Raw genomic sequence first — 14,499 nt, forward strand, 5'->3', positions numbered from 1 at the left:
TCGTGGTAGTAAAGGTGTCCCCCTTGAAGGGGACCTACACAATATTAGGCAAGTGGTTATAATGTTATGGCTGATGTTATGGTAGATACAGCCTTGTTGCTTTGTCCCGACTGGGTCTAGAAGATTGCAGCTTCACAGAAAATGCACCAACGTACAAAAACCAGAGCTTTAGTATATGTATGCTAGTTGCTTCTGAAGCTCAAAGTCCATCTTTGGCCATCTTTAATCCATCCAGATGATGGGCACTGACTATCTGAATAAACATCGTATTTTCGGACTCCTTAAAAACAGCCTTCAGGTTTCTGATATGAAGAGACGTCTGTGAGGCTTCAGAATCACTTGTTTATAAACAAAAGCTGGCGAAGATTTTAGAGACGAAGTGTCTGACCAGTGAGTCTCAGCCTCACATCCTGCTGATCTCACGTTCCTCGACTGCTCTTCAAGCTCGAGGGCTGTTATCTTCCAACCAGCAGGTTCCTCCGCTTTGCTGGTCAGAAACCCAGAGGCCAGAGTGAACGCTCCAGGCAAAGCAGCTTCAGAATTAGAATCGGAATCAGGTTCAGAATCATACTCAGAAACCGATTCAGAATCAGGACCAGAATAAGAGTCAGAATCAGGATCAGAATCGGAATCAGGTTCAGAATCATACTCAGAAACCGAATCAGAATCAGGATCAGAGACCCTGTTTACACCTGGTCACTTCATGTGACTAGTATCTGGATTGTACTTCAGGCACATGCGTTTACACTTGGTGGTCAAATGCGCCTCAGGGTTAGTCAGACTGAAATCCAATGGCTTTGTTGGACAGAATATGCAAATTTGCTCGTTGCACAGCAATTAGTGGTGTTTTGGTTGTACTGGGAGGAGTTTCGGTTGTACTGGGAGGGGTTTCGGTTGTACTGGGAGGGGTTTTGATTGTACTGGGAGGGGTTTCGGTTGTACCGGGAGGGGTTTCGGTTGTACTGGAAGGGGTTTCAGTTGTACCGGGAGGGGTTTCGGTTGTACCGGGAGGGGTTTCGGTTGTACTGGAAGGGGTTTCGGTTGTACTGGGAGGGGTTTTGGTTGTACTGGAAGGGGTTTCGGTTGTACCGGGAGGGGTTTCGGTTGTACCGGGAGGGGTTTTGGTTGTACTGGGAAGGGGTTTTGGTTGTGGAGCGTGTCTTGGATGTGTTTACACTGCTATTACTTGTGGCTGAAATGCGTCTCAGACCTCCTCCTGAAGTGGTTTGAGTGATCTGACTTGGATCTGGTTTAAATGAGCCTTATTCAAATATACCCCTGATACTCAAGATGCAAGAAGGTGTAAACCAGGTGTAAACAGGGTCATAATCATATAATCAGAATAAAAATCAGGGTCTGATTCGTTTTTTGAGCCAAAATCTGAATCTGAATCCGATTTAAAACAGGACCCGAAGAGTAAAGAGTATCAAAGAACAATTCAGTTCAAGTAGAGTAAAACCCACAAAAGGCCACGCCCACTTTCTACCCATCGCATAAATATCTGTGCTTCTATTTAATGAGTGTGACGCAGTGGTGTGTGTCCTAATAGCAGGAGCTGGGCGCTCATGCTGGAAATTGGAGAAGCCGTTTTGCAGCAGAGCTGGTTAAAGAGGCCGTCAGCGACCGCCAATGAAAACAAGCCTTTAACTGAAAGCTCCACACATACACACACACACACACACTGCTCCCCACACACTGCTAAAACCAACCAGCCAGGAGCTCAGGCAGTAACACTGACACACACAGATGGCCTTGAGTCCTGACAAACTGAATAAGAATCAGAATCAACATCAGAATAAGAAACTGAATCAGGATCAGAATCAGAATCAACATCAGAATAAGAAACTGAATCAGAATCAGAATCTACATCAGAATAAGAAACTGAATCAGGATCAGAATCAGAATCAACATCAGAATAAGAAACTGAATCCGGATCAGAATCAGAATCAACATCAGAATAAGAAACTGAATCCGGATCAGAATCAGAATCAACACCAGAATAAGAAACCGAAACAGAATCAGGATCAGGATCAGAATCAACACTAGAATAAGAAACAGAATCAGGATCAGAATCAGAATCAACACTAGAATAAGAAACTGAATCAGGATCAGAATCAGAATCAACACCAGAATAAGAAACTGAATCAGGATCAGAATCAGAATCAACACCAGAATAAGAAACAGAATGAGAAAAAAATCAATAATCACAAACAAGAACAGAATTAGTATCAGAAACAGAATTAGAAACAGAATTAGAAACAGAATTAGAACCCCGGCCAGAAGTAGAACTACAATCAGATACAGAATTAGAGTCACGCCTAAAATCAGACTCATACGCAGAATCTGCATCAGAAGCAGTAACAGAATCAAAACTAGAGTAAGAATCAGATAAGAAGTCAGAACAAGGTTTAGACTCCAGGCCAATGGTCTGAATCCAAATCAGAAGCAGAATCCGAATCAGAAGGAGTAACTGAAAATTAGAATTAGAATCAGCTAGAGTCAGAACCAGGTTTAGACACAGAATCAAATCAATGCAGAAATGGAATCCAAAGCAGTATCAGAAGCAGAAACAAGATCAGAATCAGAATCCAAATTAGAATTAGATCAAATGAGCCAGATTTAGAACCAGATTTAGAATCAGAATCAGACCAATGTTTGTGTTTGTATGAATCACAAGCAGAAAAAGAAGCAAAAGCAGAAGGAGAATCAGGATCAGAATCATGATCAGGATTCGAATCTGAATCTGAATCACAACCAGAACCATAAGCAATAGGAACAGTAAACAAGTAAATATAAATAAATAAACCCACGTCTGATCTCACCTCACCCTGCTGATGGAGACAAACTGACGAGGTTCTGCGCTGGTTAGACACTATCAAACACGTTGTTTATGTTTAGTTATTGCACAACACACACACACACACACACACACACACACTGAGACACAGGGTTTGATCAGACTGTTTGCAGACCTCAGAACACACTCATCATTTAACTACAGTAAACACAGCTCTTTGCTCGTGGATTTGGAGCTCAGCGCTCCCTGTCCATCAGTTCAGAGCTGAACAAGCTGGACGCAGAGCTGCAGCTGTGTTGTTGTAACTTCCCTGATTGCAGCTTCGCTAACGGCATTTCTGCGTCAACCTCAATTACAGGACCTTCAGGAGGACTTTTTTCTGCCCCCCATTTTTCACTTTTCTCCATAATGAGAATCTGGCAGTTGTTCTTTATACTGTATAAGAATTCCCTGATGAACGGACCAATAGAAATGCTCCAAATTACTCATGATAAAATCAAATTCCATTTTCTCTTCATGCCTTAAAATGAAAATTAAACACAGTATCTGATTCTGTGCCTTTAACACACACACACACAAACACACACAAATGTTAGAATCAGAATCAGAATCAAATTCAGCCTTGTATCCAATCAAATCAGTGAATTGTAGTGAATATCACACAAACACACACACACACACACACAAGCACACAGCAGCTGGTCTGAACAGACGAGGTGTGTGTGTGTGTGTGAAGTGTGTGATAAGCGTCCCAGTGGCCGTTGCAGTTCTCGGTGGGATTTAACCTCCGCTCTCTCTCCCACAGACCACCAGCCACCAGCGGAAATCTATCATCAATCATATCTCTCCCAGCTCCAGATGTGTGTGAGAGCATGTGTGTGTGTGTGTGTGTGTGTGTGTTTGTGTGTGTGAAAGAGAGAGAGTGTGTGTGCGTGGGCGGTAGAGAGATCAACAGGTCCATGAGATTCTCGTCAAAATCTGGCCTGAAAGCAGCAGAGAGCTAAACAACACTTTAACATCTGGATTAACTGGAGAAGAGAAGAGAGGACAGAAGCAGAGAAGAGAAGAGAGGAGAAGAGAGGAGAAGAGAAGAGAAGAGAAGAGAGGAGAGGAGAGGAGAGGAGAGGAGAGGAGAGGAGAAGAGAAGAGAGGAGATCAGAAGAGAAGAGAGGAGAAGAGAAAATAGGAGAAGAGAGAAGAAGAGAAGAGAAGAGAAGAGAAGAGAAGAGAAGAGAAGAGAAAAGAGGAGAAGATAAGATAAGAGAAAAGAGGAGAAGAGAAAAGAAGAGAAGAGAAGAGAAGAGAGAAGAAGAGAAGAGAAGAGAAGAGAAGAGAAGAAAAGGAGAAGAGAAGAGAGGAGAAGAGAAGAGAAGAGAGGAGAAGAGAAGAGAGGAGATGAGAGGAGAGGAGAAGACAGGAGAAGAGAGGAGAGGAGAGGAGAGGAGAAGAGAGGAGAGGGTAAGAGAAGAGAAGAGAAGAGAGGAGATCAGAAGAGAAGAGAGGAGAAGAGAAAATAGGAGAAGAGAGAAGAAGAGAAGAGAAGAGAAGAGAAGAGAAGAGAAAAGAGGAGAAGAGAAAAGAAGAGAAGAGAAGAGAAGAGAGGAGAAGAGAAGAGAAGAGAAGAGAGGAGAAGAGAAGAGAAGAGAGAAGAAGAGAAGAGAAGAGAAGAGAGGAGAAGAGAGGAGAAGAGAAGAGAAGAGAGAAGAAGAGAAGAGAAGAGAAGAGAAGAGAAGAGAAGAGAGGAGAAGAGAAGAGAGGAGAAGAGAAGAGAAAAGAGGAGAAGAGAAGAGAAAAGAGGAGAAGAGAAAAGAAGAGAAGAGAAGAGAAGAGACAAGAGGAGAAGAGAAGAGAAAAGAGGAAAAGAGAAGAGAAAAGAGGAGAACATAAGATAAGAGAATAGAGGAGAAGAGAAAAGAAGATAAGAGAAGAGAAAAGAAGAGAAGAGAAGAGAAGAGAAAAGAGGAGAAGAGAACAGAAAAGAAAAGAAGAGAAGAGAAGAGAAAAGAGGAGAAGAGAACAGAAAATAAGAGAAATGCATCACTGTCCATTTACTTATGGCAGTCTATCCTTCTCTGCGGCTCCTTTTCGCTCTGGCTTTCTGCAGCCCTTCCTTAATAAATGAGGAAATGGTTTTTCTAACAAGCTGCGACAAACACGAGCGTACTGGATTAGCGTAGCCTCGTGGAGATCAAAGCCGGGGCCTGGTCAGACCATATGGGGTTTCACGTTCAGCTCCGCTCCTCGGAATACAATTATCACACTGTCCTCACCAGCCTCACCAGCGGCTTCAAATTAAAGCCAAATGCTGGGAGGTGTCTGAGAAACGCGAGGAGGCTTATAATTCAGCCTCAGTGTGCAACACTTCATCTCTCAGGGTCAACTCTGCTCTCAGCACGTCCAGCTCCGACAGAATGAACGGGGAAAGCTGAGCAGCTGAAAGGCGAAGACAAGCGATGCAAGAGAATGAGATGTTGACGGATCTGAGTGGACGTGATGGAGCCTTGGCGGTGTATCACCAATACTGAATGCGGTATACTTAAGTACTTGGTCAAAATGATCAAAATTGTGTTGCTCTTCTGTAAAAATAACCATTATTAATTACATACTTAATTACACCAGTAGAGTACTTAAAGTATACAACTTTTAATGACGACTGAATCCATTCAGGAATCCCTCAAAAGACACACATTCACAAATCAGGTGGTCAATCAAGGGCTTCATTAGTTGCATCAGGTGAGCATGAGATCAAACCCATCAAATGCCTGGACTGGCTCTCGGTCTGCTGACTGTGACGTGGTCAAGTCCAGAGAGTCTTCCAGAAAGTTCAGAGAGGAGATCACTGTCTTCACAAACCAGAAATGATCCAGAAAGAGATTAAAGGCCCTGACTGTTCCTAGAAAGCAGAGCTCACAAGTTCAGAGTTAGAGGAGCACTGGCTACACCACCTGGACATGGCAGAAAGAGGAGGCTATCTCCAGCTGACCAGATTCCTGAGGAGGCAGGTGGTCAAAAACCCCTGAGTGACTGCAAAAGGCCCGCAGCAGGATTTGGTGGCAGCCGGCGCTGAGGTTTCAGTTTGCACAGTATGGAGCACAGTATAAAGGTCGCTGAAGCAAAAGCACGAGAACAGTCAGCTCCAGTCTGCTCAGGACCAGATCCACAGAACCCACAGCAGTGTTGGGATTCCATTTTGTGGAGGGATGAGGGAGGAGAAAACCTCACACCTTCAGTGAGGAAGCTGAAGCTTGGCCATCATTGGGCCTTCCAACAGGACAATGATTCCAAGCTGACCTCAAAGTCCACCAAGGCTCAGATTTAGAAGAAGTCTGGGAAGATTCTGGGAAGAGTGCTCATCACAGTTGCCTGACATGAACCCCATTGAAAAGTCTAGTGGGATTTGAACCCAAGAATATTAGTGACCTGAAGGCCACTGCCCATGAGGAATGAGCTAAGAGTCTTGAGGAACGCTGCCAGAAGCTGTTGTCTGGCTGTGCAGAAGGATGCTCTACTGAGTGCTAAAGACGCCTGTGATGAAGGATAGGCTTGAATAATTCTGATGGCCTTTTGTGTTTTGGGTCGTGTTTGATTGGTTTAAGTGCCCAGGTTTTCGATGTATTTTTATGAATCTGTTGCGGTTTTTATTCTTTTTGTGTGTTTTAATCTTTTTGTTGCATTTTTTGTGAAATTTTTAAACTTTTGTCGAATTCCTATGTTTTCGGTCAATTTATTCGCATCAGGTACGTATTTTACACTTTGTGTTTTCTTTGCAATTTCATGCATCTGGTGCATTTTTATGCTTTTGTGCATTTTAACACTTTTTGTGCGTTTTTAGCATTTTTTTTTTTGCACATTGTTTGCACAATTTTTTTTTTTTTGCATCAGGTACGTAATTCTGCACTTTTTGTGCATTATTAGTGTTTTTTTGCACTTTCATATTTTCGGTGCATTTTAAAGAACCTGGTGCGTTTTTTATGCTTTTTGTGCATTTTAACACTTTTTTGTGCATTTTTTGTGTTTTTATGCTTTTTGTGCATAACCCTTTTTTAACCCATTTTTGTGCATTTTTTCAACTTTTGTCGAATTTTTGTGCATTTTCATGTTTTCGTTCCATTTTCATCTGAATCTGAGCTAAGACTTAGCGACTTTTCCAGTCATAGTGGCTACCGTGGTATCTCAGTGGAGCAGGACAGCCAGCGCTTTGCTCAGAGTGGGCCTGAGACCAAGCAGCACACACAGGGCATAGTTTTGGTCTGCTGTAAAGGGCGGAGTGTGTTTTGGTTAAGGTGAGGGCGAAACCGCAGGGCAGCGGACTTCAGGGAAGCATTTCCTCTTTAAATCAGTTCACTGTCAGCACCTGGGCCTACACTTGCTACCATCAAGGCCAGCACTCTTCAGAACATTAATACCGACCTGCCCCACTCCAACTTCTTTTCCTCTGGTCTCCGACATCCTACTAACCACTTAGAAAATTCTACACTATATGTCCAAAAGTTTGTGGACACCCTTTTTAAAGAATGAATGCATTCAGTCACACCATGTTGCATTTGTTGCCTAGTCCTGTAGAGCAGTACTGTCAATAGAATAGGACTCTCTGGAGCAGATGATAAACACCATGCCTAATGCCGCTCATTTTAAAAGACTCTACCCATCCAAACACATCAGGTTATTTTTAAAATCATCAAGTCTACGGGCTCCAGACTGGTGCAGTCGTCTAAGCACTGCCTCTGTTGTCAGGTTTGATCCCACAGCCATCCGTGGCCGGAGTCCCAGAGAGCATAACTGGAGTTTCTCATTAAGAGACCTGGGCGCAATTTCTGATCTGATCTAAGGAGGGTAACAGATTCTGGAGTGCTGATGAGGAGAAGGCTGAGGTCACAGACTCTGAGCTCTGTACATTAAGCACATTAGTGTGTGTAATCTGGCTCCACAGCGCTGATGGAGAGGGTGCTAACTGTCCAGAAAACATCACTGAAGCATTCAAGCATCACATGCGTAAAGATGTAGAAACAACCAGAGGAGCAAATTATGCTTGAACTGAAACAGGATCGTTTTGCTGGTGAGGCTCAAAGTCACCAACGAACCTCCAGAGTTTTTTAAGGAATTCACAGCGGAGTTGAGCTGTTTTTAAGAAAAGCATGAAGATGATTTTTATCAGGTTTTATAGGAATCAGAAAACCAGCATGGTATATTAAACATAGTATGGTATGGAGGTATTGATGGATATGGATGGGTATGAATGGTATTGATGGATATGGATGTATTGATGTATATAGATGAGATTGATGGATGGATATGTTTGGGTATGAACGGATATGGGTGTGGATGGTATTGGTATGGGTGGAATGGATAGCTATATATATTGATGGGTATGGCCATGGATGGTTATGGATTTGTATCGGTATGAATATGTATAGGTATGGATGGTATTGGATATAAATGGTAACGGGTATGGATGGGTACAGATGGGCATAGGTATGGATGGGGGTGCATGGTTATGGTATGGATGGTTATGGTATGGATGGGAGTAGATGGTTATGGTATGGATGGGAGTGGATGGTTATGGTATGGCTTGGTATAGGTATTGTTGGGTGTGGGTGGTTATGGTATGGATGGGTATAGGTGTGGATATGGATAGGTATGGATGATATTGATTTATATGGATGGTATAAATACGGATGGATATGTATGGGTATGAATGGATATGGGTAAGATTGGGTATAGGTATGTATGGGTGTGGGTGGTTATGGTATGGATGGGTATAGGTATGGATGGGTGTGGGTGGTTATGGTATGGATGGGTATAGGTATGGATGGGTGTGGGTGATTATGGTATGGATGGGTATAGGTATGTATGGGTGTGGGTGGTTATGGTATGGATGGGTATAGGTATGGATGGGTGTGGGTGGTTATGGTATGGATGGGTATAGGTATGGATGGGTGTGGGTGGTTATGGTATGGATGGGTATAGGTATGGATGGGTGTGGGTGGTTATGGTATGGATGGGTATAGGTATGGATGGGTGTGGGTGGGGTTATGGTATGGATGGGTATGAATGGATATGGGTATGGGTGTGTGTAGGTATAGATATGGATGGTTATGAACATGGATGGTTATGGTATGGATTGGTATGGGTATTGATAGGGATGGGTATAGGTATGGATGGGGGTGCATGGTACTGGTATGGATGGTTATGGTATGGATGGGAGTGGATGGTTATGGTATGGAGGGGTATAGGTATAGGTATGGATGGTATTGATGGATATGGATGTATTCATTTATATGGATGGTACGGATATGGATACAGATCTATGGATGTATAAGAATGGGTATAGAGTTATGAATGGGTGTGGATGGGTGGATATGAATATGGGTATATATATATAGTCTGGTATGGATATGGATTCTTCTTCTTCTTATTATTATTATTATCTATGTTTGAAAGTAAAAGGACCAAAAAAGAGCAAAGCTCTCAGTCTTCAGTCCAGACGGACACTGGATTACATTTGAGGCTCGGTTCACTCTGCAACTCTGAGCGGGTGGTGTGTGTTTTGACGGAATGTCCTCTTACTCTCTAACACAAGGTTAAATAAATCTCCAGCAAGTTCTAAGTGAATGACTTCTTATCACAGGCAAGATCGGTGTGATGAAAAGCATAAACGGAGTGAAGGAGTCGTTACCCTCTTTCCTGCGTCCTCCTCAAATATCAGCCTGCGGTGCTGCTCACACACCGGGGGATCAGAAACACACTTCAATTAGACAATGAATTCATTCTGTCCTTCAGGGCTGGAGGAAATGCTTTTGGACACTCATGCCACCCCAGCAGTGCCAATGCAAGATGGCAGTTACATGGAATGCCCGGGAATGCCAAAGCCTCACAGCTTGGGGAACTTTAATGAGGCTTTAATGTGGAGCTGCCAGAGACCCTCAACAAGGTTTTAATTACACGGGTTTCTCCAACTCCTCCTGCCTCCTCTTCTCTTTAACAGTATCATGATGAACATGGAGGCTCCAGCATCCGCTTTCCTACGTAATTATTAAGATTCTCAATCTGCATTAAGACCATTGTTAGTGTTAGACTAGCACTTCTGTCTTAATCCACAGGATTAACCTCTGTTCTGCTGAGCTCACAGCTGTGGAGGCAGTGTAAGGAGCGGTGGGACAGCGTAGTGGAGGACAGTGTTGATTTGCCTACTTCACAGTTCTGGTTTGCTTTGATATGAAGACTGAGATGAGATGAACTTAAGAAGTTTGTATGAACTTTTGTATATATTTATTATTTTGTAGAATTTTGTCACAGTATAATGGCTCAAGGCCTATATTCAGGGATGTCCTGGTGTGTTCCAGTGGATTGGGCCGATCCAGGCTTATTATAGTATAAAGAGTATAATGATGGTCTTGACATAATAACTTAATATGACCCGATTACCTGCATTCTGTATATATATTCTATATTGACCTAATAATGACTTTTTTACTCTAAATTCCAACATAATATTTCATAACCTTGATTTATTATCTTGACATCAATTATTTCCCCTAAATAATGACTTTTTGACTCAATTATATTATATTATATTATATTAAATTATATAATATTATATAATATTATATTATATTACATTATATTATATTATATTATATTTAACATTTTCTCAAGATCTTGAAATAACAGCATATGTTCAATTAAATTCAACCTAATATCCTGTCATGACATCATCTCTAAAAGCTGGCTCAATATCTAAACATAATGATGATGTTTTTTTCATATTATGACTAAATACATTATAAATTGACTAAATATACTGAAATATTGATTTACGTTTTCAACAATTTGACATGTCACAACATAACAACATTTCTGACTTAATATCTTGACATAATTTTCTTTAAATGTTAAATTAATATCACGAACTAGTAATTCAGAAGTTTTCAGAATTATAACATTGTCATATTTTGAGATAATAAGTATTAAATATTTTAAAAAATATTTTAAAATAGAAAATATTTTCTCAAATTATTGATCTAATGTTTCTAAATAATGAAATATTTACTAATGGACATAGTCTGTAATGACATGTTAATGGCTTGATGATGTCAGTGTTGTGTAGCAGGGTTCGGGTAAAGGGTTATGCAGTATTGCAGTTAAGGTCAGTATATGAATATTAATTCATAACAAAATATAAAAACATATTTTGGAGCCTTCGCCATCTTCACCACACCAAACTGTGTCCAAGAATGTCCAAGAAATCCAATTCAAACCTCCTATTTAAAGACTTCAATCACATTCCTCAAATAAAGGTGACGAGGAATCGTAACCCCAATCCAGCTCTGTTTAATTATCCTCTGCATCGCTGAGATGGAGCTTCATACCTGAGGAAATTTGCCGAGAGAGAAGAAGAAGCGAGGGAAAACAAAGCGAGTGTGAGGTCTGGATTTCTCAGTCCGGTTCATCGCTTCAGCCGGAATCGTAATTAATGTAATGTCCCGCGGCACTGAGTCATGACTCCGGAGAGTTTCCAGAATAAAATCAACAGCACAACCATTCATTCCCATCCTGGAGCGCACATCAGAACGTCAGCGGAACAACTGAGCAAATAACACTCTGCGTTTCTAAACTCGTCCCCGAAAACGTGATGCGAGGGTCACGACCCCGCATGGAAAACACCTTGCGGCCTCGGTGTTTACATTGGCAGGGATGCGCTAACTTCATCTCCCCTCTAATATAACTCTCATTCACGTACATTAGGCCTGATGGACAGCGTTCCCTCTGAGCTATTCAAAAAGTCACGGCTCCAGCGCCGGGCCAAGACACGGAACACGTCAACAGTGCGCTCCGCCGAGGTGGACGGAAGTGAACGGAAAGACAAACCTGCAGTGAAATGCTTAATGTTGGGAATTTTGCAGGTTTAAATGAAGCTAATTTAGTTTTTATGTGGAGTGAAGACATGTAGAGGCAAAAACTACCATTGGAGCCATTTGAGGCTTCAACATTTGACAAATTTTGAATATCTAAAAATTATCCTACCATATCAAAATGACATTAATTCTTCAAATTTTGCTTTAAAATCATAAAATAACTTTTTCCCGTCTAAATTTCAACTTAATATTCTGAAATAAATATTTATGTTGTATAATGTTACTTACTATCTTGAAATTATGGCATTTTATATCAATTGTGACTAAATATCTTGAGTTTTTTTTATTGATTTGAAATTAATTTTTCAAAATAATGACTAAATATGGCCAAATACATTCCCCCCAAAAAATCCTGACATAATATTTTAAAATAATGACTTATATATATGATAGCTTACATATTTACTTAACAATCTTGTTATAATTACTTATTTTCTCTTCATTTTAACTAGATACACTTTGCAGACAAAAGTATTGGGACACCCGCTCATTCACTGTCTCTTCTGAATTCAGGGGTATTAAAAAGAGTTGATCCTGCTTTTGTTGGAGTAACTGTCTCTACCATCCAGGGAAGACTGCTGTGGATTGCTGTGAGGATTTGATTGCATGCAGCGACAAGATCCCTAATGAGCTCCCCACTTCATCATCCCTAACTTCCCCAACTCATCCCATCCAAAAGTACTGGATGGAGCTCCTCCACTTCTTCTTCCACTGCTCCACAGCTCCTCAATGCTGGGGGGCTTTATACCCCTCTACTAGCCCACGCCTGACATTATTAGGCAGCATGGAGGCAATAGGGTGATGATGTTTATTATCTGCTCCAGAGACTCCTATTCTATTGGCGGTACTTCTTCTTCTCTACAGGGACTCGACAAGCTGTAGTAGCTGAATGAATTCATTAGAAAGCGTGTCCATAAATATTTGGACAAGTAGTGTATCTCATCTTCCTCAGCAGCTGGCCCTTAATTCCAGCTACTCTGAGCTTCACTTAGCTCTCTAAGTCACTTTGTCTATTCAGAGCCACGCCAGGTAATCAAATATGGAGTCTTTAATATGTGAGCTATTTTGGTCAGTGATCCGTTCATACCTCAGCATGAGTGACGCAGGAGGCGCGCAGACGAGCCGCTGCCGGCTCCAGCTATTATTGTTCTTTCATTAGCCGGTTAGCTGTGAATAGACAGTGACTTGTGCTGTGAGTCAGTGGCAGTTTTACTCGAACAAAAGCACAGCGCGGTTCTGGCTCCGCGAACGTCCACGTCCAGAGAGCCTCAGAGAGCCTCAGAGAGCCTCAGAGAGCCTCAGAGAGCGGAGGCATGATCTGACACCAACATTACTCCACCCTCACTCCCGCTCACTCACACACTCCTTTTACAGCTTAGTAAGCAGAGGACTAAAAGACAGAGGAGGAAAAGTCACAAGTCACCCCCACCCCTCTACTGCAGCCCCCCATACCACCCCCCACCCTCACCCCCCTCCTCCCGGAAGGCAGTAACCCTAATTCTACCACATCAACGTAAACACACTGGTCATCATTTATCCTCCAGGTCCAAACATTTGCTCAGGACTTGGCCCGAGCGCAGGCCTGCTGCGAAACAGTTTAGCCATGCTAATTCCCTCGCTGCTAATTAATCCCGGCGCAATTTTGGAGCCACGTGCGAAAACGTAAAACACCGGGGACGAATACAACCGCTGTGAATCATTTGGTGAGAAAATGACCAGCGTTCCCACTGATCTAAAACCCGGAGCCCAGAAAGCGGTCTGTCAGCGGCAGTTTAAGCCCCAAACGTGGCGCAGACATGCTAATAACTCGGCCTTCAGAGGCTAAACTGCAGGACGGTGGTTAGCATACAGTCTGTACTGTCCAGCACATTCGTCTCATTCATTCATTCACACTGAAGGCCGCAAAGGTTTGGATGGTCATTTTTGGGTCACGTGACTTTTTATTTTAAGGTATTCTGAAATTTCACAACTTTAGTCTGATATGAAGTCAAACAAATGTTCTGTCATAAAATAAATATTTTTTAGATATTAAGTCAAAATAGGGAGGTTTATATAGGTAAATATTAGGGTGTGAAGGATTTGAGAAGTTAAGACGCTGTTATATTAAAGTTTTACTTAGTAGATAATATATTTAGGTCAAAAATTTCAGAAAATTCAACATGTCATTAAAATACGTCATTACTAAATTTTAGATATTAAGTCAAAATAGGAAGGTTTGTCATTATTACTAAATATTAGGGTTGAAGGATTTGAGAAGTTAAGACGCTATTGTGAAATATTAAAGTTAATGTTTGAGACAACAATTCATTTTACGTAGATAATATATTTAAGACGTTAGGTCAAACATTTCAGAAAATGATATTAAGTCAACATGTCAATAAAATACGTCATTATTACAAAATAATATAAGTCAAAACTAAATATTAAAAAATATTAATTCAACAAAAAATTCTGTATAATAGAACAAAAAAATAAGTAAATAATATAGAAAATAATTAATTGTTGCAATTGGTATAATTATAATTATTATTTACAAAATAATAAGATATTAATTAAGATAATATTATCTTAATTATAAATAATAAATAAGAAAATAATTAAAACATTAAGCCAACCATTACATGATGTTTTTAAGATATTAAGTCAAACTATAAAAAATAGATTATTACAAAATATTAAGTTAAACTAAATATTTTCCAATATTAAGTCAAAATATTTCAAATAATGAAGCTAAAAAAGTATAAATATGGAATATAAGTACTTATTACAATTGTTATTATTATTATT

At 40.9% G+C, this 14,499-nt stretch overlaps 1 protein-coding gene across 2 annotated transcripts in view; it reads right to left on the reverse strand.

Moving 5' to 3' along the window:
• Positions 1-14,499, reverse strand: part of adamtsl3 (ADAMTS-like 3) — a 154,872-nt gene that overhangs the window by 69,833 nt on the left and 70,540 nt on the right. The window lies entirely within an intron of this gene.

The sequence above is a fragment of the Salminus brasiliensis genome, chromosome 17 (genome assembly GCF_030463535.1).
Source record: "Salminus brasiliensis chromosome 17, fSalBra1.hap2, whole genome shotgun sequence".
Lineage (NCBI taxonomy): Eukaryota > Metazoa > Chordata > Actinopteri > Characiformes > Bryconidae > Salminus > Salminus brasiliensis.